The sequence below is a fragment of the Rattus norvegicus genome, chromosome Y (genome assembly GCF_036323735.1).
Source record: "Rattus norvegicus strain BN/NHsdMcwi chromosome Y, GRCr8, whole genome shotgun sequence".
Classification (NCBI taxonomy): Eukaryota; Metazoa; Chordata; class Mammalia; order Rodentia; family Muridae; genus Rattus; species Rattus norvegicus.
This window is the reverse complement of record NC_086040.1, coordinates 26962298-26990098: the sequence shown is the minus strand read 5'-3', so window position 1 is coordinate 26990098 and position 27801 is coordinate 26962298. Positions and strand designations below refer to the sequence as shown.

Sequence of the window (27801 nt, the reverse complement as noted above, 5' to 3'; positions counted from 1 at the left end):
AAATACAGAAGTGAATGCTAGTAGTAAACCATTGAATTGAAAACGGACCTATTGTTTGTAAATTTTGAAAAAGGATAGAGGAGCTGAGGGTGTTTTCAAACCCATACAAACAACAATGCCAATGAAGCAGAACTTTCTCATACTATACCAACATACAAAATAGTACATGGACAGACCTATGGCTCCAAATGCATATGTGGCAGAGGATGGCCTTTTTTAGGCAACATTGGAAAGAGAGGCCTTGTCCTCCACAGTTTGTCTCTCAGTTCAAGGGAATGTCATGCAGCAGAAAGGCTGGTTAGAGAAGAAGGAAATGAAACTGGTAGGGATCTTATGGGCAGGAAACTGGGAAAGGAAATCATATTTTCAATGTATATATAGAAACATGTAGTTTGAAAAGAAAACAAATTGCTAAAAAATAAAAAAAAATGATATAAAAGAGAAGAAAGCTGCCAAGTAATCTAACATATTGACTCAGAAATCTGAAGTGGTAGTCAGGTTAATATTAGTATAAAGACTGAGATGATGAAGTCTCAACTAGAAGCACTTCTCTCTCCTAGATATCAGTGTCAGACACAAACTGCACTATAGGGATTCAAAGCCTTGAGGAGTTTAACTTGAGTTAGGGACACAATACTTGTTTTTCCCTTCTTCCTTAGGACCTTTTCTTCTTGACAAAAAGAGTACAGTCATGAGCTCTCAGGAAATCAACTGTGCCGTTCATAACACTTGGTATTGGAATAAAGAAATAAATGATATAAACCCTCTGACATCCAGGAACCAGAAGAACAGGGAAGTCCAGATGCTCCAGCTCTTGATTCCCATATGTGGAAGGCTCAGATCAAGTCTATTTCTTCATCAATACCACTCAACCCCTACCAAGGGCTCTCTGAGCTTTTCCAAATACCACTTATTTTTTTCTTTTTTTTAATACTAAGACAGAAGGCCAGCTTACTTCTGCCCATTTCTAATCTCTTCATCCTGTTTGTTCTCACTCCCACATGGCTGTTTACTCTGAATTAGTGGCCAATTAGTAAACCAGAGAGGTACTGAAGAAATATCGGAGAGGCAGATCCTGTCAGGACAATACTTGTTACATCACAGAAGAAGCTAGGGATCTCCAGGATACAAAAGATTTTTCAGGGAGGCCTAATGATGATGTCACTGAGAACTGCCATGTCCTTAGCTGCTGAGCAGCGTTCCTTTCATTGACCAGAATCGAGGGTGTCCTTTCCAGGAGAGTCTCCTATTGCACAGTTGAAACCTTTACATACTCCATCTCTCTAAACCTAGAGACTTCTCTCTGCTTCACTAGTAGTTAAAAGCTCTGAATGGAGAAAGTTAGTCAGGGTCTTGGCATGGGTAGAAAACATTTAGGAACATGGAATATAGGAGATCTTCTAGATAATACTTATATCCCCAGGTTCATACCTGTGACTCAGTTCAACATTCTAAGTATTCTGTTTCCCAAAGGCCAGTATTTTCCCTACAGACGTTTAATTGAATTAATATTGTATTTCAATTTCTTATTGAAAATTCGTTGATAGGGGACTTTGAAAATATTCCTCAATGTGTACTCAAAAATTCTGTTTTCCAATTCCATTTTCTGCAAAGGTTTTGGCAACAAAGGAGGCCCAACTATAGAGTAAGCATAACACTGTAAATACTGTATACCTAATTCAAATTATAAATTCCCAAATCCTTATTTTAACAAAAAATTACCAGATATCAGAAAAGCAAAGCACAACATGGACTATTGAATTCGGTTCTCTAGTCCCATTTGATATCAGTTCTGCAATATCTACCTTCCTGAGTTTCATTCCCATACTTGAGGGTTTTGAGTATTTTACCATGATTAGTTATTAAGGCCAAACATAAGATATAGGAGGCTGGGCATCTAGAGGAATGACTTGAGGACCAGTGACGCCTCAATTTCAGAAGTTTCAAAAAACAGGATGGAGTCTATTTGGTGTTGCCATTTGTGGATTCTACAGTCTTGACCTAGATATGCAGAACCCATGTCAAAATTCCAGCTAAACTCAGAGCTGTAGGAGCCACCAAAAGTACATACATATACATCAGCCACCAAAACTAGACAAGATTGATGAAGGTAAGTGCATTCTTCCAGGAATCAGATATAGATATTTCCTGAGAGACACAACTAGATTATGCCAAATACAGAAGTGAATGCTAGTGGCAAACCAGTGAACTGAAAATGGACTTCTTGTTTGTAGATTTTCAGGAAAGATTACAAGAGCTGAAGGGGCTTTAACACCATAAGAACGACAATGCTAATGAACCAGAGCTTTCTGATACTAGACCTATGTTCAAGAATGTACATGGACAGAGTTATGGCTCCAACTGCATATGTGGAAGAGGATGGACTTGGTGAGTACTAATGGAAGGAGAAGTCCTTGGTCCTCCCTAGGTTTAACTCCAAGTTCCAGGGAATGTTAAGGGGTAGTAAGAAGGGTTATAGAAGACGGGCAGGGGGACCAGATAGGGATGTTATGGGCCAGAAAATGGGAAAGGACATAACAATTTAAATGTAAATAAAGGAACATCCAGTTAAAAAAACCAATAAAATTTGCTAAAAATTGAGAGATATAAAAGAAAAAAAAACCTGCCAACTAATCATAAGTATTGACTTGGAAATCTAAAATGATAGACAGAGTAATACTAGTGGAAAGACTGAGATGATGAAGTCTGAAATAGAGCACTTCTCTCTCCAAGATAGAAGTCTCAGACAGAGAGAAACTGGACAATAGGTATCCAAAGCACTGTAGAGTTTACTCTGAGCTGAGGACACAATACTTGTCCATCCCATCTTCCTTAGTAACTTTCTCTTTTTGACAAAATGTATAAAGTCCATGACCTGTCAGGAATACAACTGTGTCCTTTACAACACATGACTTTTGGAATATAGAAATGAATGATATAAAGTCTCTGACTACCAGGAAGCAAAAGATCAGGGAAGTGCAGATGCATCTGAGAGTCTCCCAGTTCCTGTTTCCCTTATGTGGAAGGCACAGAAAAAGGCTATCTCTTCAGTGATCCCACTCAACCCCTAACAAGGACACACTAAGCTTTCCCAAGCACCTCATATTTCTTCCTTGTTTTTTATACCAAGACATAAGTCCAGCTTCCTTCTCCCCATATCATATCTCTTCATCCTCTTTGTTCTAACTCCCAAATTGTCTCTGAATTAGAGGCCAATTAGTAAACACTAGAGTTATTGAAGGAAAATCTGAGAGGCAGTTGCAGTCATGACAACAGAAGGAGGTAGGGCTCACCAGGTTATAAGAGAGTTTTCATGGAGGCCCTAATGATGCTGTCACTGAGAACTACCTTGGTCTACTTGCTGAACACTTTTCCTTACATTGACCAGATTCGAGATTGCCCTTACCAGGTATGTCTCATGTGGCACAGGACACCTGTATGTACTACATCACTCTAAAATAGAGACTTCTCTATGCTTCACCAGTGGTTACATGCTCATAATGCAGAAAGTTATTAAGGGGCATAGCATGGGTAAAAACGGTTTAGGAACATGGAGTGTAGGAGATTCTTGCAGATATTAGTTTTATTGACAGGTAATTCCTGTGACATACAGTTCAATTTTCTGGGTTTTCTCTCTTTCCCAAAGGCCATATTTTCTCTAAAACCTTTAATTGAATGAATATTGTATTTCAATTTCTTACTGTAATTCCTTGATAGGGGATTTTGTAAATGTTCCTCAATGTGGAATCAAAAATTCCATTTGCCAATTACATTTTCTGAAATGATTTTGGTCAGAGAGGGGGCCCAGCTATAGAGTGAGTATAAGAGTGTGAATACTGTGTACCTACTTCAAATGATGAATTCCCAAATCCTTATTTTATCAAAAAATTACCAGTCATCAGGAAAGCAAAGGACAATATGAAGTTTGAATTCAGTCCTCTAGTCCCATTTGATATCAGTACAACCCTTTGTACCTTCCAGTGTTCCCATGGCCAGACTTGATTATTCAGGACTTTTTACCATAATTCTTTCTTAAGAACAAATGTAATCTACCAGATGATGGGCGGGGAGAAGAATGTCTTGAGGACCAATGAAACATCTTCTTCAATAGGTTCATAAAAACAGGAAGGAGTCTATTTGCATTGTCATTTGTGAATCCTACATTCTTGACATAGTTGGGCAGAATCCATGTTAACTTTCCATTGAACCATTTAGGTGTAGGAGCCACCAAATGTATATATGTATACATCAGCCAACAAAACTCGATAAAATTGATGAAGGTAAGAAATACATCCTGCCAGTAATTGGATATAGATATTTAGTGAGAGACACAGATACAGCATGTCGAATACAGAAGTGAATGCTGGTAGCAAACCATTGAACTGAAAACATACCTCTTTTTGGTAAATTTAGAAAAAGGAGTAGAAGATCTGAGGGTGCTTTCATCCCCATAAGAACAACTAAGCCAGTGAACCAGAGCTTTTGCTTACAAGACCAATATACAAAGAAAGTACATGGACTGACCTATGGTTCCAAATGCATACGTTGCTGAGGACGGCCTTTTTGGGCAACAATGGACATGAAGCCCTTGGTCCTCCCTAGTTTGTCTCCCAGTTCAAGGGAATGTCAACAAACAGAAAGACTGGTTAGAGAAGTAGGAAAAGAGAACAAGTGGGATCTGAAGGGCAAGAAACTTGGAAAGAAAATTATATTTTAAATGTAAATATAGAAACATCCAGTTATTAAAAGCAATAAAATTTGCTAAAATGAGAAACATATCAAAGAGAAGAAAGTTGCCAAGTAATCGCACATATTGACTCAGAAATCTGAAGTGGTATTCAGAGTAATATTATTGGAGAGACTGAGATGATGAAGTCTCAACTACAAGTACTTCTCTCTCCGAGATATCAGTGTCAGACACAAACTGCAGTATAGATATGCAAAACATGGAGGAGTTTACTCGGAGCTCAGTACTCAATACTTGTTTTTCACTACTTCCTTAGGACCTTTTCTTCTGACAAAAAGAGTAAAGGTCATAACCTCTCAGGAAAACAAATATGCCCTTCACAACACTTGCCTTTTGGAATAGAGAAATGAATGATATAATCCTACTGATTTCCAGAAACCATAAGAACAGGGAAGCACAGATGTATCTGACAGGCTCCCAGCTTCTGATTCCCATATCTGAAAGGCTCAGATAAGGCTATCTCTTCAGTGATATCACTCAACACCTACCAAAGACTCACTGAGCTTTCCTAAAAACCACATATTTCTTCCTTGTTTTTTATACCAAGACAGAAGACCAGCTTCCTTCTCTCCATTTCCAATCTCTTCATCCTCTTTGTTTTCACTCCCCTATTTGCTCTAAATTAGAGACCAATTAGTAAACACTAGAAATACTGAAGTATTTCTGAGAGGCAGTTGCAGTCAGGACAACAGTTGTGACATCACAGAAGAAGTTATGGCTCTCCAGGTTACAAGAGAGTTTTCAGGGAAGGCCTAATGGTGATGTTAGTGAGAAATGCCATGGCCTACCTGCTAAACAATTTTCCTTACACTGACCAAATTCGAGGGTGCTCTTTCCAGGTCCATCTCCTGTAACACAGTGGGAACCTTTAGGTACTCCATCTCCCTGAAGCTCGAGACTTCTCTCAGCTTGACTATTGGTTACATGCTCTGAATGGAGAAAGTTAGTCAGGGTATTGGCATGGGTGGAAAATATTTATGAGTATGGAGTGTAGGGGATACTTCTAGATAATATTTTTATTGACAGGTCATTCCTGTGACATACAGTTCAATTTTTTAGGTTTTTTATGTTTCCCAAAGGCCAGTATTTTCACTACACACATTTAATTGAATGAATACTGTATTTCAATTTCTTATTGTAAATTCCTTGATAGCGGATTTTGTAAATATTCCTCAATGTGTACTCAATAATTCGGTTTTCCAATTCCATTTTCTGCAATGATTTTGGTCACAAACTGTGCCCAGCTGCAGAGTGAGTATAACAGTGTAAATACTGTAATCCTACTTCAAATGATAAACTCCCAAATCCTTATTTAACAAAAAATTATGAGACATCAGGAAAGCAAAAAACAACACGGACTATTGAATTAAGTTCACTAGTCCCATTTGATAACAATACACTCTATCTAACATCCAGTGTTTGCATGCCCAGACTTGAGTATAGGATAATTTACCATGATTATTCTTAAGGCCAAACATAAAATACCTGATGATCGGTAGGGCAAAAAAGGTCTTGAGGACCAGTTAAACATCTACTTCAATAGGTTCATAAAAACAGGAGAGTCTATTTGAAATAGTCATTTGTGAATTCTACATTATTGACATATTTAGGCAGAATCCATGATAACATTCCACTTAACCACTTAGGTGTAGGAGACACCAAATGTATATATGTATACATCTGTCAAAAAAACTAGATAAAATTGATGAAGGTAAGAGGTGCATTCTGCCAGGAACCAGATATAAATATTTACTGAGAGAAACAGATATAGCATGTCTAATACAGAAGTGAGTGCTGGTAACAAACCAGTGAACTTAAAATGGACCTCTTGTTGGTAAATTTTGAAAAAAAGAATTAGAAGAGCTGTAGGTGCTAACAAACCCATAAGAACAACGTTGCCAATGAACCAGAGACTTTTTATACTAGACCAATATAAAACGAAAGTACATGGACTGACCTATGGCTCCAAATGCATATGTTGCTGAGGATAGCCTTTTTGGGCAACATTGGAAAGAGAAGCCCTTGTCTTCCCTAGTTTGTCTCCCAGTTCAAGGGAATGTCATGCGGCAGAAAGGCTGGTTAGAAAAGAAGGAAATGGAACTGGTAGGGAACTTATGGTCAGGAAACTGGGAAAGGAAATAATATTTTAAATGTATATATAAAACATCTAGTAAAATAGAAAAAATTGCTAAAAAATAAAAAAAACATGAATGATATAAAAGAGAAGAAAGCTGCCAAATATTCTAACATATTGACTCAGAAGTGGAAGTCAGGTTAATACTAGTATAAAGACTGAGATGATGAGGTCTCAACTAGAAGCACTTCTCTCTCCCATATATCAGTGTCAGACACAAGGTGCACTATAAGTTTCCAAAGCATTGAGGAGTTTAACTTGAGTTAGGGACACAATACTTGTTTTTTCTTCTTCCGTAGGTCCTTTTCTTCTTGACAAAAATAGTAAAGGTCATGAGCTCTCAGGAAATCTACTGTGCACTTCATAAAACTTGGTTTTGGAATAAAAAAATGAATGATATAATCCCTCTGTCATCCACGAACCATAAAAACAGGGAAGTCAAGATGTTTCTGAGAGTCTCCCAGCTCTTGATTTCCTTATGTGGAAGGCTCAGATCAAGGCTATCTCTTCAGCGATACCACTCAACCACAACCCAGAACTCACTGAGCTTTCCAAACGACCTTGTTTTTATACCAAGACAGAAGGCCAGTTTCCTTTCCCCTATTTCCAATCTCATCATCCACTTTGTTATCACTCTCCAATTTTCTCTGAAATAGGGGCCAATTATTAAACCCTAGAGTTACTGAAGGATATCTGAGAAGCAGTTGCAGTTATGAGAACAGTTGTGAAATCAGAGAAGAAGGTATGACTCTCCAGGTTACAAGAGTGTTTTAAGGGAAGGCCTAATGGTGATGTCACTGAGAACTGCCATAGCCTACATCCTGAACAACTTTCCTTACGTTGACAGGATCGAGGGTGCCCTTTCCAGGTCCATCTCCATTGATGCGGTGGAAACCTTTACGTACACCATCTCTCTAAAGCTAGAGATTTCTGTCTACTTCAATAGAGGTTACATGTTCTGTATGGAGAAAGTTAGTCAGGGTCTTGGCATGGGTAGAAAAGATTTAGGAACATGGAGTGTCGGAGATTCTTCTAGATAGTACTTATATTCCCAGGTTCATTCCTGTGACTCACTTCAATATTCTAGGTATTCTCTGTTTCCCAAAGGCCAGTATTTTCCCTACAGACGTTTAATTGAATGAATGTTGTATTTCAATTTCTTATTGAAAATTCGTTGATAGGGGACTTTGTAAATATTCCTCAATGTGTACTCAAAAATTCTGTTTTCCAATTCCATTTTCTGCAATGATTTTGGTCACAAAGGGGGCCCAACTAAAGGGTGAATATAAAAGTGTAAATACTGTGTACCTACTTCAAATGGTAAACTCCCAAATTTTTATTTTCTTGAAAAATTACCAGACATCAGGAAAGCAAAGGACAACATGGACTATTAAGTTTCTTGTCCCATTTGATATCAGTACTACACTCTCTAGCTTCCTATGTTGTGAAGGCCAAAAGTAAGATACCAGATGATGTGCAGGGAGAAGAATGGTTTGAGGACCTGTTAAAGGTCTACTTCAATAGATTATAAAAACAGGAGGGATTCTTTTAAAAATTGTCATTTGTGAATTCTCCATTCTTGAAATAGTTGTGCAGAATCCATGTTAACATTCCTCTTAACTACATAGGTGTAGGATCCACCAAAAGTATATATGTTTACATCAGCCAACAAAACTAGATAAGATTGATGAAGGTAAGAAGTGCGTTCTTCCATGAACTGGATATAGATATTTCCTGAGAGACAGAGATACAGCAAGTCAAGTACAGAAGTGAATGCTAGTAGCAAACTAGTGAACTGAAAACGGACCACTTGTTAGTAATTTTTGAAAAAAAATATTAGAAGAGCTGAAGGTGCTTTCAACCCCATAGGAACAACAATGCCAATGAACCACCACTTTCTCATACTAGACCAATATACAAAGAACGTACATTGAACCTATGGCTCCAAATGCATATGTGGCAGAAGATGAGATTTTGAGCAACATTGGAAAGGAAGCACTTGTCTTCCCTAGCTTGTCTCCCAGTTTAAGGGAATGTCATGCAGCAGAAAGGCTGGTTAGAGAAGAAAGAAATGGAATGGTTAGGAATTTTATGGGCAGAAAACTGGGATAGGAAAGAATATTTTAAATGTAAATATAGAGATATCCAATTAAAAAATCAATAAATTTCGCTAAAAAATAAAAAAAAAATGAATGATATAAAGGAAAAGAAACCTGCCAAGTAATCACACATATTAACTCAGAAATCCGAAGTGTAATAGTAAAGTGAAATAGTGAAGTAATTAAATAGTAAAGAAGTCAGAGTAATACTCGTGGAAAATCTGGGATGATGAAATCTCAACTAGTAGCACTTCTTTCTTCCAAATATCAGTGTCAGACAGAAACTCCAGTATAGATATCCAAAGCATGGAGGAGTTTACTCAGACCTAGGGACACAATACTTGTTTTTCACTTCTTCCTTATGACCTTCTCTTCTTGACAAATTGAGTAAAGGCCATGAGCTCTTAGGAAAACAACTGTGCCCTTCACAACACTTGGCTTTTGGAAGTAAGAAATGAAGGATATAAACTCTTCAGGAACCATAAGAACAGGGAAGTCCAGATTCTTCTGAGGGTCTCCCAGCTCCTGATTCCCTCATGTGGGAGGCTCAGTTCAAGGCTATCTCTTCACCCATAGCACTCAACCCCTATATATGTCTCACTGAGCTTTCCGTAGGACCATATATTTGTTCCTTGTATTTTGTACCAAGACAGAGGACCAGCTTCTTTCTCCCTATTTCTGATCTCTTCATCCTCTTTGTTATCACTCCCCAATTTGCTCTGAATTTAGAGGCCAATTAGTAAAACCTAGAGTTACTGAAGGAATATCTGAGAGACAGTTGCAGTCACGACAACTCATGTGACATCACAGAAGAAGCTAATGCTCTCCAGGATACAAGAGATTTTTCATGAATGAACTAACTATGATGTCTCTAAGACCTGCCATGGCCTATCTGCTAAAGAGCTTTCCTTAAATTGACCAGATTTGAGGGTGCCCTTTCCACATATATCTCCTATTACACAGTGGAAATGTTTGCGTACTCCATCTCTCTAAAGCTAGTGACTTCTCTTTGCTTCATTAGTGGTTAAATGCTCTGAATGGACAAAGGTAGTCAGGGTCTTGGCACGAGTCGATAAGATTTAGGAATTTGAGTTTAGAAGATTCCTCTAGATAATATTTTCTTTTTCAGGTTCATTCCTGTGACACACAGTTCAATTTTCTTCATTTTCTCTGTTTCCCAAAGGCCAGTATTTTCCCTACAGACCTTTAATTGAATGCATGTGTATTTCAATTTTTATTGAATATTCCTTGATAGGTGACTTTATATATATTCCTGAATTTGTACTCAAAAATTTGCTTTTCCAGTTCCATTTTCTGCAATGACTTTAGCAACAAAGGCGCCCAGCTATAGAGTGATTATAACAGTGTAAATAGGGTGTACCTACTTCAAATGGCAATCTCCAAATTCCTATTTCATCCAAAAATTTCCAGATATCAGTAAACCATAGGACCACATGGAGTATAGAATTTGGATCTCAGGTCCCGTTTGATCTCGGTTCTTCAATATCTCTTTTCCAGTGTCTCAGGGTTAGATTTGAGGTTTTTGGATGTTTTACCATGATTCTTTCTTGAGGCCAAACATAAGATAGAGAGGGATGGGAAGTGATAAGAATGGCTTCAGGACCAGGGAAACCTCAACTTCAATAGTTTCATAAGAACAGGAGGGAATCTATTTGCCAATTCCATTTGTGGATTCTACATTCTTGACCCAGTTGCATTGAATCTATGATAAAATTCCCCCTAACTTCATACAGTAGGATCCACCAAAAGTATATATATATATATATATATATATATATATATATATATATATATATATATATATATATATCAGCCACCAAAACTAGATAAGATTTAGGAAGCTAAGTGCATTCTACCAGGAACTGGATATAGGTCTTGCCTGAGAGAGAGCTGGAGCATGTCAAATACAGAAGTGAATGTTAGTGGCAAACCAGTGAACGGAAAACGGACCCTTTGTTGGTAGGTTTTGAGAAAGGATTACAAGAGTTGAAGGTGCTGTTAACCCCAAAAGAAAAACAATGTCAATGAAACAGAGCTTTCTGGTAATAGACCAATATTTAAAGAATGAACACGGACAGACCTATGGCTCCAAATGTATATTTGGCAGAGGATGGCTTTGCTGGCACCAATGGAAGGAGAAGTCCTTGGTCTTATGTTGGTTTGTCACCCAGTTCAAGGAAATGTCAAGGGGTAGAAGTATGGTTAGATAAGAAAGGATTGTGAACAGGTAGTGATCTTATGGGCAGGAAACTAAGAAAGGAAATAATATTTTAAATGTAAATATAGACTCATCCACTTTAAAAACACTAAAATTTTATAAAAAATAAGAAAGAAAGATATAAAAATAAAGAAAACTGCCAACTAATCACAGTTATTCACTCAGAAATCTATAGTGGTATTCAGAGTAATACTAGTGGAAAGACAAAGATGATGGAAGTCTCAATTAGAAGAACTTCTTTCTCCCAGATATCAATGTCAGACACAAACTGCACTATAGGTATCCAAATCTTGGAGGAGTTTCCTCTGAGATGTGGACATAATACATGTCCATACTTCTTCTTTAGGACCTTTTTCTTAGGACAAAAATAATAAAGGCCATAGCTCTCAGAGAAACAACTGTGCCATCTCAAACTCTTGGCTTTGCAATAAAGAAATGAATGATATAAATCCTCTGACATCCAGGAACCATTAGAACAGGGAAGTCCAGATGCTTCACTGAAGCTTCCAGATCTTGATTCCCATATGAGTAAGGCTCAGATCAAGTCTATCTCTTCAGTGATACCACTCAACCCCTACCAAGGGCTCTCTGAACTTTCCAGTACCACTTATATCTTCACTTTTTTTAATACTAAGACAGAAGGCAAGCTTCCTTCTCCTCTTCTCTGATCTCTTCATCCTGTTTGTACTCCCTCCCAAATGGCTGTTTTCTCTGAATAAGTGGCCTATTAGTAAACTGGAGAGGTACTGAAGGAATATCTGAGAGGCAGTTCCTGTCAGGACAATACTTGTTACATCACAGAAGAAGTTAGGGCTCTCCAGTTACAACAGATTTTTCAGGTGGTGCCTATTTATTATGTCACTGATAACTGGCAGGGCCTACCTACTGAACAGCTTTCCTTACATTGACCAGATTCGAGGGTGTCCTTTCTAGGTCTGTCTCCTTTGGCACAGTGGAAACCTTTACGTACTCCATCTTTAAAGCTACAGAATTCTCTCTGCATCACTAGTGGTTACATGCTCTTATGGAGAAAGTTAGTCAGGGCATTGGCATGTGTCCCAAAGATCTAAGAATATGGAGTGCAGGAGATTCTACTGGATAATAATTTTATCCCTAGTTCCATTCCTCTGGCTTATAGTACAATTTCCTCAGATATCTCTCTTTTCTAAAGGCCAGTATTTTCCCTACAGACCTTTTGTTTAGTGAATATTTTATTAAATTTTTTTGTACATTTCTTGATAGTGGAATATATATATATATATATATATATATATATATATATATATATACACACACATATATATATATATATATTGCTGAATGTGTACTCAAATGTTCTATTATCCTATTCCATTTTTTTGCTATGATTTTGAAACAAAGGGGGCCCAGCTCTATAGTTCTAAATATCTTTTATTTACTTAAATGATAAACTCCCAAATCCTTATTTTATCCAAAAATTACCAGATATTAGTAAAACAAAGGACAGCATAGACTATATGATACATTTCTGTAGTCGCATTAGATAGCAGTTCTCTAATATCTATCTTCCTGTGTTTCAAGGGCCAGACTTGAGGGTTTTGGATGTTTTACCATGATTCTTTCTGAAGTCCAAACATAAGGTTCATGTCATGGGCTGAGGGATGAGGGGCTTGAGGTGCAGTGAATCTTCTACTTCAATAGGTTCATAAGAATAGGATGGAGTCTCTTTGGCTTAGTCATTTGTGGATTCTAAATTCTTGACCTAGTTTCACAGAATCCTTGTTAAAAATCAACAAAACACCCTAGCTGTATGAGGCACCAAATAAATCTTAGCCATTCTGATTGGTGTGCTGTGGAACCTCAGGATTTTTTTTTTTTATTTCCATTTACCTAATGGCTAAGGATGTTGATATTCCTCAGTTGAGAATTCATTGTTCAGCTCTACACTCACACACACACACACACACACACACACACACACACACACACACACAGACACACACACACACACACACACACTCAGCAACCAAATGTAGATAAGATTGATGAAGCTAAGTAGTCTATGCTGCCAGTGAACTGAAAACGGACATCTTTTTGGTAGAGTTTGAGAAAGGATTAAAAGAGCTAAAGGTGCTTTCAACCCTATAAGAACAACAATGATAATGAACCAGAGATTTCTGGTACTAAACCAATATTCAAAGACTATACATGGATAGAACTATGGCTCCAACGGCATCTGTGGCAAAGGATAGCGTTGTTGGTCACCAATGGAAGGAGAAGTCCAATGGAAGGAGAAGTCCTTGGTACTGCCTGGGTTTGACTCCAAGTTCAAGGCAAAGTCAGCGGGCAGTAAGGTGGGTTATATAAGAAGGTTAGCGGATTTAGATATGGCAATTGTGGAAAAGAAACTGGGAAAGGAAATAACATTTGAAATGCAAATGTAGAAATATCCAAATAAAAAAGCAATAAAATTGTATTAAAAAATAAAAAAATTGAAAGAAAGAAAAGAAACCTGCCAGATAATCAAACCTATTGACAGAGAAATCTAAACAGTCACTGTCTGGAAATGGTATTCAGTGTAATACTAATGGAAAGACTGAGATGATGAAGTCTCAACTAGATCCCTTCCAGATATCAGTATCAGACACAAATTGCTCTACAGGTATACAAAGCTTGGAGGCATTTACACTGAGTTGAGGACACAATACTTGTCTTTTCTTTGTTTCTTTGGACCTTTTTCTTCAGGGCAGAAAGAGTAAAAGCCATGAGCTCTGAGGAGAACAACTGTGCCCTTCCCAACAACTAGTTTTGGAATGAAGAAATTGATTATATAAACTCTCTGATTTACAGGAACCATAAGAACAGAGAAGTCCAAATGCTTCTGAGAGGGTCCCAGCTCCTGATTTGCATATGTGGAAGGCTCAGATCAAGGCTATCTGTTCAGCAATACCAGTCAACCCCTACCAAGGAGGCACTGAGTTTTCCCAAGCACACATATTACTTCCCTTTTTTAGACAAAGACAGAATGGCAGTTTCCTTCTACCCATTTCTGATCTTTTCATCCTCTTTGTTCTTACTCCCAAATGGATGTTTATTCTGAATTAGATGCCTATTACTGAACCCTAGAGGTACTGAAGGAATACCTGAGATGCAGATGAAGTCATGACAACAATTGTGACATCACAGAAGAAAAATCTCTCCAGGTTACAAGAGATTTTTCAGGCAAGGCCTAATGATGATATCACTGAGAACTGCCATGGCCTACCTGCTGAACAGCTTTCCTTACATTGACCATATTTGAGGGTGTCCTTTCCTGATATGTCTCCTGTGAAACAGTGGAAACCTTTATATCCTCCATCTCTGTAAAACTATAGATTTCGCTTTGCTTTATATGAGATTACATGCTCTGAACAGAAAAAGTTAGTCAAGGGCTTGGAATGGGTAGAAAAGGTCTTTTAACATAGAATGGATGGGATTCTTTTGGATATTAATGTTATTCCCAGGTACATTTCGTGAAATACAGTTCAATTTTGTTTCTCTTCTCTGCTTCCCAAAGGCCAGTATTTTCACTACGGACCTTCAATTGAATTAATATTGTGTTTCACTTTCTTACTGTACATTCCTCGATATGGGACTTTATAAATATTTCTGAATGTGTACTCAAAAATTCCGTATTCCAATTCCTTTTTCTGCAATGATTTTGTAAACAAATGTGGCCTAGCTCTAGAATGAGTATAACAGTGTACATATTGTGTACCTACTTGAAATGATAAACTCACAAATCCTAATTTTATCCCAAAATTACCAGACATCAGTAAAGCAAAAAACAACATGGACTGTAGAATTCGGTTCTCTAGTCCCATTTGATACCAGTTCTGCATTATCTACCTTACTGTGTTCCCGTGGCAAGACTAGAGTGTTGTGGATGCTTGACTATGATTCTTTCTTCAGGCCAAACATAAGATTCACGAGGTTTGGCAGGGTGAGGAATGGCGAGAGAGAGAGAGAGAGAGAGAGAGAGAGAGAGAGAGAGAGATGTAGACGGAGATGCAGGTGTAGATGTAGATATAGATATAGATATACAGATATATATATATGTATATATATGTATATATATATATATGTGTGTGTGTGTGTGTGTGTGTGTGTGTGTGTGTGTATCAGCCACCAAAACTAAATAAGATTGATGAAACTTAAAATTGCATGATCAGAAGATATGGATATAGGTCTTTCCTGAGAGACACAGCTAGAACATGTCAAATACAAAAGTGAATGGTAGTAACAAAAAAGTGAACTGAAAGCACATCTCTTGTTGGTAGATTTTTGAGGAAGGATTACACGAGCTGAAGGAGCTTTCAGTCCAATAAAAAAGACAATGCCAATGAACCGGAGTTTTCTTGTACTATATGAATATTCAAATATAGTACATGGATAGACCTATGGCTCCAACTTCATATGTAGCAGAGAATGTCCTTGCTGGGCACCAATAGAAGGAGATGCCCTTGGTCTAAACTGGGTTTTATTACCAATTCAAGGGAATGTCAAAGGGCATAAAGGGAAATTATATAAGAAGTGTGGGGGGACGGGGAGGGATCTTATGGACAGGAAACTGGGAAAGGCAAAAATACTTGAAATGTAAATATGGAAAAATCAAATTAAAAAGCAAAAAAATTGCTAAAAAATAAAAAGAATTAAATATGTTAAAGATATGAAAACTGCCATCTAATCATACATATTGACTGAGAAATCTGAAGGGTCACAACCAGGCAATGGGAGACAGAGTAATATTAGTGGAAAAATGATATGATGAACTATAAACATGTCTCTCTCCCAAATACCAGTAACAGAGACAAACTGCACTATAGGTATCCAAATAATCGAGGAGTTTACTGTGAGCTGAAGAGACAATATTTGTCTTTCACTTCTTCCTTAGGACCTTTTTCTTCTGGGCAAAAAAAAAATAAAAGCCATCAGCTCTAAGGAAAAGAACAGTGCCCTTCGCAACGCCTGGTTTTTGGGATAAAGATATTAATGATATAAACTCTCTAACAGGAACCACTTGAAGCAGGGAAGTCCAGAAGCTTCTGACACGCTCCGAGCTCCGAGCTCCTGATCCCATGTGTGGAAGGCTCAGATCAATTCTATCTCTTCAAGGTAACTACTCAACTCCTACCAAGGACTCAGTGAGATTTCTCTGGGTGGACATATTTCTTCCTTTTTTTTTATACCAAGACAGAAGTCCATCTTCATTCTCCCCATCTCTGAGCTTTTCATCCTCTTTGTTCTCACTCCCAAATTGATGTTTCCTCTGAAATAGAGGCCAATTAGTAAAACCTATAGGTGCTGAAGGAATATACGAGAGGCATTGCAGACATGACAACATGATATCACAGGAGAAACTAGGGATCTCCAGGATACAAGAGATTTTTTCATGGAGGGCCTAATGATGATGTAACTGAGAATTTCCATGGCCTACCTCTAAACAGCTTTCTTTACATTGAGCAGTTTCGAGAGTGCCGTTTCCAGGTATGTGCCCTGTAACACAGGGGAATCCTTTATGTACTCCGTCTCTCTAAAGCTAGAGACTTCTCTTTGCTTCATTACAGTTTACATGTTCTGAATGGACAAAGTTAGTCTTGGCAGGGGTAGAAATGATCTAGACACACAGAGTAGAGGAGATACTTCTGGATAATAATTTTATTCCCAGATCAATTCCTGTGACATACAGTGCAATTTCCTAGGTTTTCTGTTTCCTAAAGGACAGAATTTGCCCTACAGTATTTTGACTGAATATTGTATTACATTTTCTTATTTTACTTCTTTTATTGGAGACTTTGTATATATTCCTTTGTATATATATTTGTGTACTCAAAAACTGTATTTTCCAATTCATTTTTTGCACTGATTTTGGCAACAAAGAGGTTCGAGCTATAGAGTAAATCTAAGACTTTAAATATAGTGTACCTAATTCAAATGATAAACTCCCAAATCCTTATTTTATCCCAATATTACCAGACATCAGTAAAGCAAAGGACAAAATGAACTACAGATTATGTTTCTTGTAGTCCCATTAGATATCAGTACTCTAATATCTGAATTCCTGAGTTCTCAGGGACAGACTTGAGGGTTTTAAATAAATTACCCCGATTCTTTCTTCTGGTAAAACATGAGATTCAGGAGGATGGGCAGGGAGAAAAATCACTTGAGGTCAAGATAAACCTCAACTTCAATAGTTTCTTAAAAACAGGAGGGAGTCTATTTGACATTGTCATTTGGGGATTCTACATTCATGACCTAGTTTCCCAGAAACCATGTTAAAATTCCACCTAACATCCTAGCTGTAGGAGCCACCAAAATATGTGTTTGTGTGTGTGTGTGTGTGTGTGTGTGTGTGTGCATACATTTTCTATATATTTTATATATATATATTTCAGACACCAAAATTAGATAAGATTGATGATGCTAAGAAGTGCATGCTGTCTAGAAAACAAGGGCACTGGAGAAAACTTCCTGAAGAAACCATGGATCTAAGATCAAGAATCAACAAATGGGATCTCATAAAACTGAAAAGCTTTTGAAGGCAAAGGATACTGTGGTTAGGAAAAAACAGCAACCAACATATTGGGAAAAGATTTTGACCGATCCTACAACAGATAGAGGGTATATATATATATCCAAATTATACAAAGAACTCAAGAAGTTAGACCGCCGCAGGGAGTCAAATATCCTATTAAAAAATGGGGTTCAGATCTAAACAAAGAATTCACAGCTGATGAACACGGAATGGCAGAGAAACACCGAAAGAAATGTTCAACATCTTTAGTCATAAGGGAAATAAAAATCAAAGCAACCCTGAGATTTCACCTCACACCAGTGTGAATGGCTAAGATCAAAATCTCAGGGGACAGCAAGTGCTGGCAAGGATGTGGAGAAAGAAGAACACTCCTCCATTGTTGGTGGGATTGCAGACTTGTACAACCCTTCTGGAAATCAGTCTGGAGTTTCCTCAGAAAATTGGACATTGAACTACCTGAGGATCCAGCTATACCTCTCTTGGGGATATACTCAAAAGATGCCCAAACATATAAAAAGACACGTGTTCTACTATTTTCATAGCAGCCTTATTTATACTTTCCAGAAGCTGGAAAGAACCCAGATGCCCTTCAACAGAGGAATGGATACAGAAAATGTGGTACATCTACACAATGGAATATTACACAGCTATCAAAAACAATGCCTTCATGAAATTCATAGGCAAATTGATCGAACTGCAAAATATCCTGAGTGACGTAACCCAATCACAGAAAAACACACATGGTATGCACTCATTGATAAGTGTCTATTAACCCAAATGCATGAAATATCCTAGATGCACAGAACACGTGATACTCAAGACGGATGATCAAAATGCGAATGCTTCACTCCTTCTTTAAAAGTGGAACCAGAATACACTTGGCATGGAATAGGAAGGCAAAGATCAAATGAGTGGCAGAAGGAACACCCATTCAGAGCCTGCCCCACATGGGGCCTATACATATACAGTCACCCAATTAGAAAAGATCGATGAAGCAAAGAAATTCAGACTGACAGTTACCACATGTAAATCTCTCCTGAGAGTCACAGTCAGAATACAGCAAATACATAGGTGAATGCCAGCAGCAAACCAATGATCTGAGAAAGGGACCTGCGTTGTAAGAATCAAAAAAAGGACTGGATGACCTTAAAGGGGCTCGAGACCCCATATGAACAACAATACCAACCAACCAGAGCTTCCAGGTAGTAAGCCACTACCCAAAGACTATACATGGACTGACCCTGGACTCTGACCTCATAGGCATCTATGAATATCCTAGTAAGAGCACCAGTGGAAGGGGAAGCCCTTTGTCCTTCTAAGACTGAATCCCCAGTGAACGTGATTGTTGGGGGGCTGGAGGTAATGGGGGGAGGATGGGAAGGGGATCACCCATATAGAATTGGTTATACAATGGACACCTTTACATACTACATCTCCCTAAAGTTAGAAACTACTTCTTGCTTCATTAGTGTATACATGCTGTAAATGTAGAAGGTCAGGCACTGGGCATACAGAGAAAAGATCTAGGAACATGGGGTGAAATAGATTCTTCTGGACAATCATTTTATTCCCAATTCCATTCCTCTGACATACAATTCAATTTCCTAGGTTTTCTATGTTTTCCACAAGCCAATATTTTTTCTACAGACCTTAATTGAATGAATTTCACATTACATTTTCTTATTTTACATTCCTTGATAGGGGACTTTATAAATATATTCCTGAATGTGTACTCAAAACTTCTGTTTTCCAATTCCAATTTTTTAAATGATTTTTTCAACAAAGGGGACTCAGCTATAGAGTATAATAATTTAAATATTATGTACCTACTTCAAAGAATAAACTCCCTAAACCTTATTTTATCCAAAAATTACCAGAAATCAGTAATGCAAAAAACACCATGGAGTATAGAATGCAGTTCTCTAGTCCCATTAGATATCAGTTCTCACATATCTACCTTCCTGTGTTCCCAGTCCCTGACTTGAGGGTTATGGATGTTCTACCATGATTATTTCTACAGGCCAAACAATATTCAGAAGGATCGGCTGTGAGAGGAATGGCTTTAGGTCCACTAAAACCTCAATACCAATATGTTTATATGAAAAGGAGGGAGTCTATTGGTCATATTCATTTGTGGATTATAAAATCTTGACCTAGTTGTGCAGAATCCATTTTAAAATTGCACCTAACCAGCTGTATGAGCCAACAAATGTATATTTACTAGCCACGAAAACTAGATAATGTTGATAAAGCTAAGCAGTGCATTCTGCAAGGAAGCTGATATAGATCTTCCCTGAGAGACACAGGAAGAACCTGTCAAGCAGAGAAGTGAATGCAAGTGGCAAACCAGTGAACTGAAAACAGACCTCTTGTTGGTATATTTTGAGAAAGAATTAAAGGAGCTGAAGTGGTTTTCAACCCCATAAGAACAACAATGCCAATGAACCAGAGCTTTCTGGGTCTAAACCAATATTCAAAGACTAAATGGACAGACCTATGGCTCCAACTGGATATGTAGCAAAGGATGGCTTTTTTGTGCATCAACAGGAGAAGCCCTTCATCCTCCCTGGGTTTGACTCCCAGTTCAAGGGAATGTCAAGGAGCAGTAAGGGACATTGTAGAAATGGGGAGAGGGACAGTTTAGGGATCTTATGGGCCGGAAATTGGGGAGGAAATAACATTTGAATTGTAAATATAGAATTATCCAATTGAAAAAAGGAATAAAATTTGCTAAAAAAAATAAAAGAAATTAAAGTAAAGAAATCTGCCACCTAATCACACCTACTGATTCAGAAATCTAAAAGGTCACTGTCAAGGAATGGAACTCAGATTATTACTAGTGAAAAGACTGAGATGATGAAGTCTCAACTAGAAACAATTCTATCTCCCAGATATCAGTGTCAGACACAAACTGCAAAATAAGACCAATTTTTCCCTAAGTTTCAAACCACAGATGAAAATCACCACGTGATTCAGGTAGTCTCTTTACTCTCCTTAAAACAAACTTAAGCACCTTCTATTGTTGTTGTAAAAATTAATAAAAATAAAAAATAAAAAATAAAAATGAAACAGTAAATGTTTTTCTCTGGTTGGTTTACCCTGCTTGGGTTCCACACCTCAGTGCCCCAGATATCTGCTGGATATCTTGGCAGAAACACAGCCCAGCCACACACTTTCTTACAGTGAGACTCTTACATATAAAAACACACCACACAATAATCTTATTTCCAATTGGTAAGATATAATTGCCCACTTAAACATACAAAGCCCGGTACCATCTATCCCTTGCACCTTATATTTACCAAGTCTCCAGCTTCTCCCACAACGACTCCTTGCTTCTCCTCTCTCTCTCTCTTTCTTTACTCACTCTCCCAAATATATCAACCCTTTCATGCTTTAGTTTCTCTTTCTCTTACAAAGACTCCTAGCTTCTCCCCTCTCTCCATCTCCTGTCAATTCTAACTCTTCTCAGTTCCCCATCCTGTCCCTAAACCGTTCCCTTCTGCTCCTAGCTTCCTTCTCCTCCGCTATCTCCATCTCCTGTCTCTTCTAACTCTTCTCAGTTCCCCATCCTATCTCTAAACCATTCCCTTCTCCTCCTTGCTTCCTTCTCCTCCCTTCACAGTCCCAACTGTGCCATCCTCTCCCCCTCCTGCTCAGGTTCCACTGGCTCAACTGTCAGCAACTGTCCTCTCTAACCCTATTCTCTGAATCTAATCCCCCTCTTGCTCCTGACATTTCCCTCTGTCCAAATCTCACGCTCTTGCCTTTATTTAACAAATTCAGAGAAAATTTCAAGGCAAACCACAACATTCTATCAATTCTAAAATCAATATGCAACTTAAAACTCAGGGCTTTAGCCCAAAATATATCCATCACTTAAGCTCTCTACCCGGAGCCACAGATTTTTCTTTAACCTTAATAACTTCTACAATATCTGTCTGCATTCACTCTGCCTGCTGTTACAGACATTTATCACAACTCTCTACTTGGGGGTAGTGACTAATTTTTCCTTATCTAAGTTCTGAAGCATTTATGAAAATCCCCCGTTTCAGGAAATGTCTCTACACTCTTCTTCCTAGAACCAAATTTTATCACTTTTTAATAATACCTGTAATAATGAAGTACCTTGTGTAGCTAGGATTTAATCCCAAAATTCACTTGGAGCCCACCTTAAAAAGAATATGAGTATCCTGAAAAACTTTCTAAACAACTTTCTTTAAAAAGCAGCTTTAATCTCTTAACTCTCTGAGCTGCCCTTACTTATCACAGAGCAGCGGACCTACAGCCTGTCAGTACAGGCTGCTTCGCTTTTTCATTGTTTGAATTCCTGGCCTTAAGTTATCACATGCCTTAACATAGAGCCTGTGTCCTCTTACTTAGAAAATAAAACTTTTCAGTAAACTCTAAGGAATGCTATTGGATTCTTGATCATCACCTTGGTTCATGATCTGTTGTAAAAAGAGAAAAGAAAAAAGTAATGTTGCCTTTTACACCGCTAGCACTGGCACCATATTGTCCCATGATATCTGGTAGATATCTTTGGGAAAACACATCCCCACTCCTTGGCTGCCCAGTGTCTCTTGCTGCCACACACTTTCCTATCCTCAAACCCTCATGTAAAAGAACACACAACACAATAATTTTGACCCAATTAATAAGATATAATTGCCCACTTAAACAAACAAAGCACTTTACCATCTATCCCTTAGGAACATTAATACCAACCTGTAAATACAGAGAGCAGAATCTTGACTTCACCTTCAATGGCTTCTCACCCTCTCCTCTTGCTGTCTCTCCCTTTTCCTCTAGTCTCCTCCTCTCCTTTCAAACATCTCTCCCGCCCATCCTTCCTTCTCCTCCAATGACAGGATTCCTTCTATCCTGTTCCTGCCCCTCACATGTACTTTACAAATTCAATGGGAGGTGGTTCTTGTGAAGTCACCTGAGTTCTGAGTACAAGACTAGGCAACTATCCTTGGGCCAGTGGATTTAGCATCAAAATACAGATAACTTCAGGGCAAACCACAACAAGTAGCTTTGATATCCTAGTGAAATCTTTCAAGCCATTAAAAATTGCAAATGTGAACATGTACTAATTTTCTTCTCTTGCTTGATGGTGAAAAAAAGTGGTACCCAACACTGTATGAGACCTAGTATTACATAATACACGTAGAGAAAACAAATTACTCCCAAGGCCAACGTAACTTCATAAGTAAGCAATTTGTTATAAAGTAACAAAGAACAAACAAAGTACTTTTTTCAGTTGGTTTCCCTTCACTGTAGGCAGCAATTTGAATTTCTAGAGCAATGGTTAAGTATTGTATTATTTATCATTAAAAGTACCCTCATAAGAATCTTTAAAAAAAAAAAGAAATCTAAACATCTGTATAAAAACGTCATATCTGCTTTAAATGATCAGAATATACGTCTGTGATTGGAAATCCTTATTAAATCTTATCAGGAAGCTGAGGGTAAAACTGGGTCAGAAATCAGTCATCAACAGTCCAGCTTCTGTGACAGTCACACCATTACCTGTGCCACCATTGTTCTTGATCCCAGCCTTTCCGAACTTCAAATTGTTCCATATATATATATATATATATATATATATATATATATATATATATATATATATATATATTTATTTTACATCAGAGACAGTAGTGGAAACATCTTAGCCAGCTTCACGAACAATTTTATTTTCCAAAAATCTTTTTAAGGGTTGTGGTCGTCTCTGACCATTGTACATTTCTTCAGACAATGATGAAAGCACTGATCTGCCCCAGAGGCAATCCCTAAAAGACCTTGACCACTGTTATTGCCAATACCAATGGTGCTGCCTTGTGAGTGGTGGGAATCTCCATGAGGATTTTCATGCACTTCTTAGATTAAGAGAGATATGAGTGGTATAACTGAGCAACAGTCTGCATGAAGTCCTCGTTGGGTTCATGACTCACCAAGGTCCAATGAGGCTGTGCTGAAGAGTGGGCCATAACCCAGGAGTTCTAAATCTCTATGCCATTTCTCCTTCTCAGGCCTTGGCCATACTCCATGTCAGAACCAAACTTGAACCATTCTTTTACCATGGATAGAATTTCAAATACTCTACTGATAGTGGGCATCCTTACATTGTCCTTGACTTTAATGGAATTGATTTATGTTTCTCTCCATTTAGGTTGATGTTGGGTACCGACTTGCAGCTCATTGCTTCTATTATGTTTCTGCATAGGACTGGTATCCCTGCTCGCTCTTATCCTTTTAACATGAAAAGGGTTTCGAATATTTTTGCAAGCCTTTTCAGCATCTAATCAGATTATCATGTGATTTTTTTCTTTTATTTTCATTAGGTAGTGCATTATATTGATGGATTTTCAGAAATTGAACCATCCCTGCCTCCCACTAGAAATTAATAATTGCACAGCATAACCTACAGAAGTGTTCTCATATTCACACACATACTCTAACAGCTCCTCCAAAAAACAAAAACGAAACATGTTAACAAAAAAAGCCATGCACCCTACAGAACATATCTAATACTCACATACACACTCAAACATCCCAATCGAAAAAACAAAAACCAAAAAATATGCAATCAAAAAAAAATAACCATGCTTCGACAACATCAAAATAGAATGAACTAAATATCACTTATCATTAATGCCTTTAAGCATTAATGGCCTCTACTCAATAGTAAAAGAACACAGGCTATCACAATGGATTTAAAAACAGGATCTATCCTTCTGTTGCACTCAAGAAACACAATCCAGCAACTGAGATAGACACAACCTCATACAAAGGTGTTTGAAAAGCTTTTCCAAGCAAATAGACACAAGAAACAAATGGTGTAGATATTCTAACATCCAGCAAATCAGACATGCAACCAAAAGTAATCAATAGAGTTGGGGAAGGACAATTCATATGCATCAGAAGAAAAATCCACCAAAATGCCATCTCGATTCTAGATGTCTATATGCCAAAGACAAAGGCAGCAATATTGCTGAAGCTTAAATATCAAATCGAACCTCACAAATGAGTAGTAGGGAATATCAATGTCCTACTCTTACCAAGGGCAGGCCATTGAGACAGAAATTAAAAAAAAATGATGTAACTAACATGGGGTTCAATTAAGTTGACCTCACTGGTATCTACATAATAATTCACCTGAATACAAAAGTAAACACTCTCCTTTCAGTACCTCATGGAACCTTATCCTAAACTGATCATGTTCTCACACTCTAAAAAAGCCACAAGGGATACAGAAAGACTGTGCTAACCATTGTATTTTCTCAGATGACAATGGATTAAAACTGGACTTCAACAATAAGAAAAAGTGTATAAACTCATTGAAATTCAATAACTCGCAACTGAAGAACCATCAGTTCAGAGAAGACATAAAAAAAAGCATTCCTAGAATTCAAAGAAAATGAAGGCACAGCTTCTCCAAACTTAAGGGAAATAAGGAAAGCATTGCTAAGAGGAACATGCATATGCAGCACAAGGCGCTTTCATAAAGAAACCAGAGAGAACCAACACTAGCAACTTCCCAGCACACCCTAAATCTCTAAAATAAAAAGAAGCAAATACATATTAAAGGAGGAGACAGCAAGAAATAATCAGACTCGGGGTGAAAGTGGTACATCAGAAACAAAGAATACAAAGATCAACAAAAAAAAAAAAAATAGCTGGTTCCTTGCGAACATCAACAAGACAGACAAACCCTAAGACAGATAATGTACTAGGAGGAGAAATAGCATCCAAATCAGAAATGATCAGGGAGCCACATCGATGGACATTGATAAAAGTCACAAAATCCTTAGGTCTCACTTCAGAAACCTGGTGGTTACACAATTTGAAGCTCTGAATGAAATGGATGATTTTGTAGATGGATAACACTGACCACATGTAAACTGAGGTAAGATAAACTATGTAAATAGCTCTACAACACCTAAAGAGACAAAAGAGTAATTAAAAGTTTCCCCACTGAAAGAGCCACAAGGCCAGATTGTTTGAGCACAGAGTCCTACCAGATTTTCAAAGAATTCTCAACATACTCCAAAAAACAGAAACAGGAGGAAAATTGCCAAACTTATTCCGTGACAGCACAGTCACCCTGACACCTAAATCACAAAAGGACTCAACACAGCAAGAATTTCAGACGAACTTCCCTTAAGAACATAGGTGGAAAAAATACTAGGTAAAATTATAGAAAACAAAATCCAAGGACACATGAATATTCCATCCAGTGCCATCTAGTAGGCTTCCTCCTGTAGCTGCAGGAGTGGTTCAGTCTATGAAAATCGATCAAAGTGATTCACCATATAAGCAAACTGAAGTGTAAAAAATTCTGCCCTCAGCATTTCACAATAACTTGTGAGCTAAACATGGAGTTAAACTTTGTTGAAGTTGCATATAAACCAATATATATATATATATATATATATATATATATATATATATATATATATATATATACCTAGCTATACTACTCCTGGCCTTATAACTGAAAAGACCTCTGCCATACCTCAAGGACATGTGCTCCATAAGTTTCCTTACTGCTTTCTTCATAATGAGAAGGAAATAGAAATAACCCAGATGCCCCTCAATTAAAGAATGGCTACAGAAAATGTGGTTCATTTATAGTATGGAATACTATGCAGCTATGAAAATGAGTACATTGTGAGGATGTAGTCAAGTAGATGGAATGAGAAAGTATTGTTCTGAATGAGGTAATTGAGACACAAAATAAGATGTACATATTCACTTAAAAGAAGGTATTAGCCATAAAGTACAGAATTCACAAGCTACGATCTACGGGACCAAAGAAGCTAAACAAGAAGAAAGGCCTAAGAAAATGCTTAAATTTCACTCAGAAAGATGAATAAAATAATGAGAGTAGGCAGATGGAAGGAAAGGATTGGGTGGTGAGAGGATGGGAAGGGAAATGGGGTTTGAGAATCATTTCTTGGGAGAGACGGGCAAGAGGGACAGAGGGCCAAGAGAATAAACTGAAATCAGTGACTGTCCAGGGTGGGTGATATCTGTATTATTTGCCTGCAATCTGGGATGTGTGAGGCTACCCCAGCATCCATGAGGGTGACTTTAGCTGAGATTCGTAGCAGTGGGGATACGGGTACTGAAATGGTCACTTTCCATAGCCACAGAGGACCCAGGGTGGAAGGATAATAACCCAAACACACTCCCAAAATTTTGACACAGAATTTGTCCTCTCTATAAGAAACACAAGTACAGAGATGGAAGAGGAAATGAGGGAATGGCGACAAGGTAAGAGGCCGGATGTGAGACTTATCCTATGGGCAAACAGCAAACCCTGACATTATTAATGGTCCTTTCTTATGTTTGCAGACAGGAGGGTAGCATTATTGTCCTCTGCAAGACTCAACAGAGCAGCCGACTGACACACGTGCACAGACATACGGCCAAATATTGAATGGAGCTCAGTGAGTCTCACTGAAGGGCTGAGGGAAGTGTAGACAGAGACAGAGGAGCACAATGATCTTCAGGTGGGGTCACTAAACCAGTCACTTGTCTGTGGATCCTGTTCTCCTACCCGGGCTGCGTTTTCAGGACCTGGTGGGAGACGATGAATGTAGTTGAGTAGAGACTTGATGTGCCAGGGGAGAGGGTGAACCCAGAGGGGTCCTCCACTCTCTCAGATAAGAAGGGGAGAGGATAGAAGGAGGGAGTATTAATGGTAGGAGCCTGGAGGAGTGTGGTTCCAAGGCAGCATTCAGAATGCTACCTGGTGAATAGATGAAACCATTCTAGCAAGGGACTCAGGCATGACATCACTGGGAAGGGGGCGGGACATCATGGGTGTGGGACATGACATCATGGTGGTGGGGCATGACATCACGATTATCCATCAGAAGTAATTATCTGGCTAAACATTCATCAAGAGTGTCAGCTCCACAGGCTCACTGAAGATCCTAAACCATAGTTGTTAGTGAAGTTATATATAGAAAAACCCAGTCAATATCTTATCTTGTGTCCTTTCACCTGTACCAA

The 27801-nt window shown here is 38.1% G+C and overlaps 1 long non-coding RNA gene across 1 annotated transcript; it reads left to right on the top strand.

The window, feature by feature from the left end:
* The first annotated feature begins 1227 nt into the window (after positions 1 to 1227).
* LOC134484523 (uncharacterized) lies at positions 1228 to 27453 on the top strand. Its single transcript, XR_010061972.1, has 3 exons — positions 1228 to 2388; positions 16132 to 16352; positions 27139 to 27453. It is a non-coding gene; the product is annotated as an uncharacterized LOC134484523 (long non-coding RNA).
* Positions 27454 to 27801: the final 348 nt, after the last annotated feature.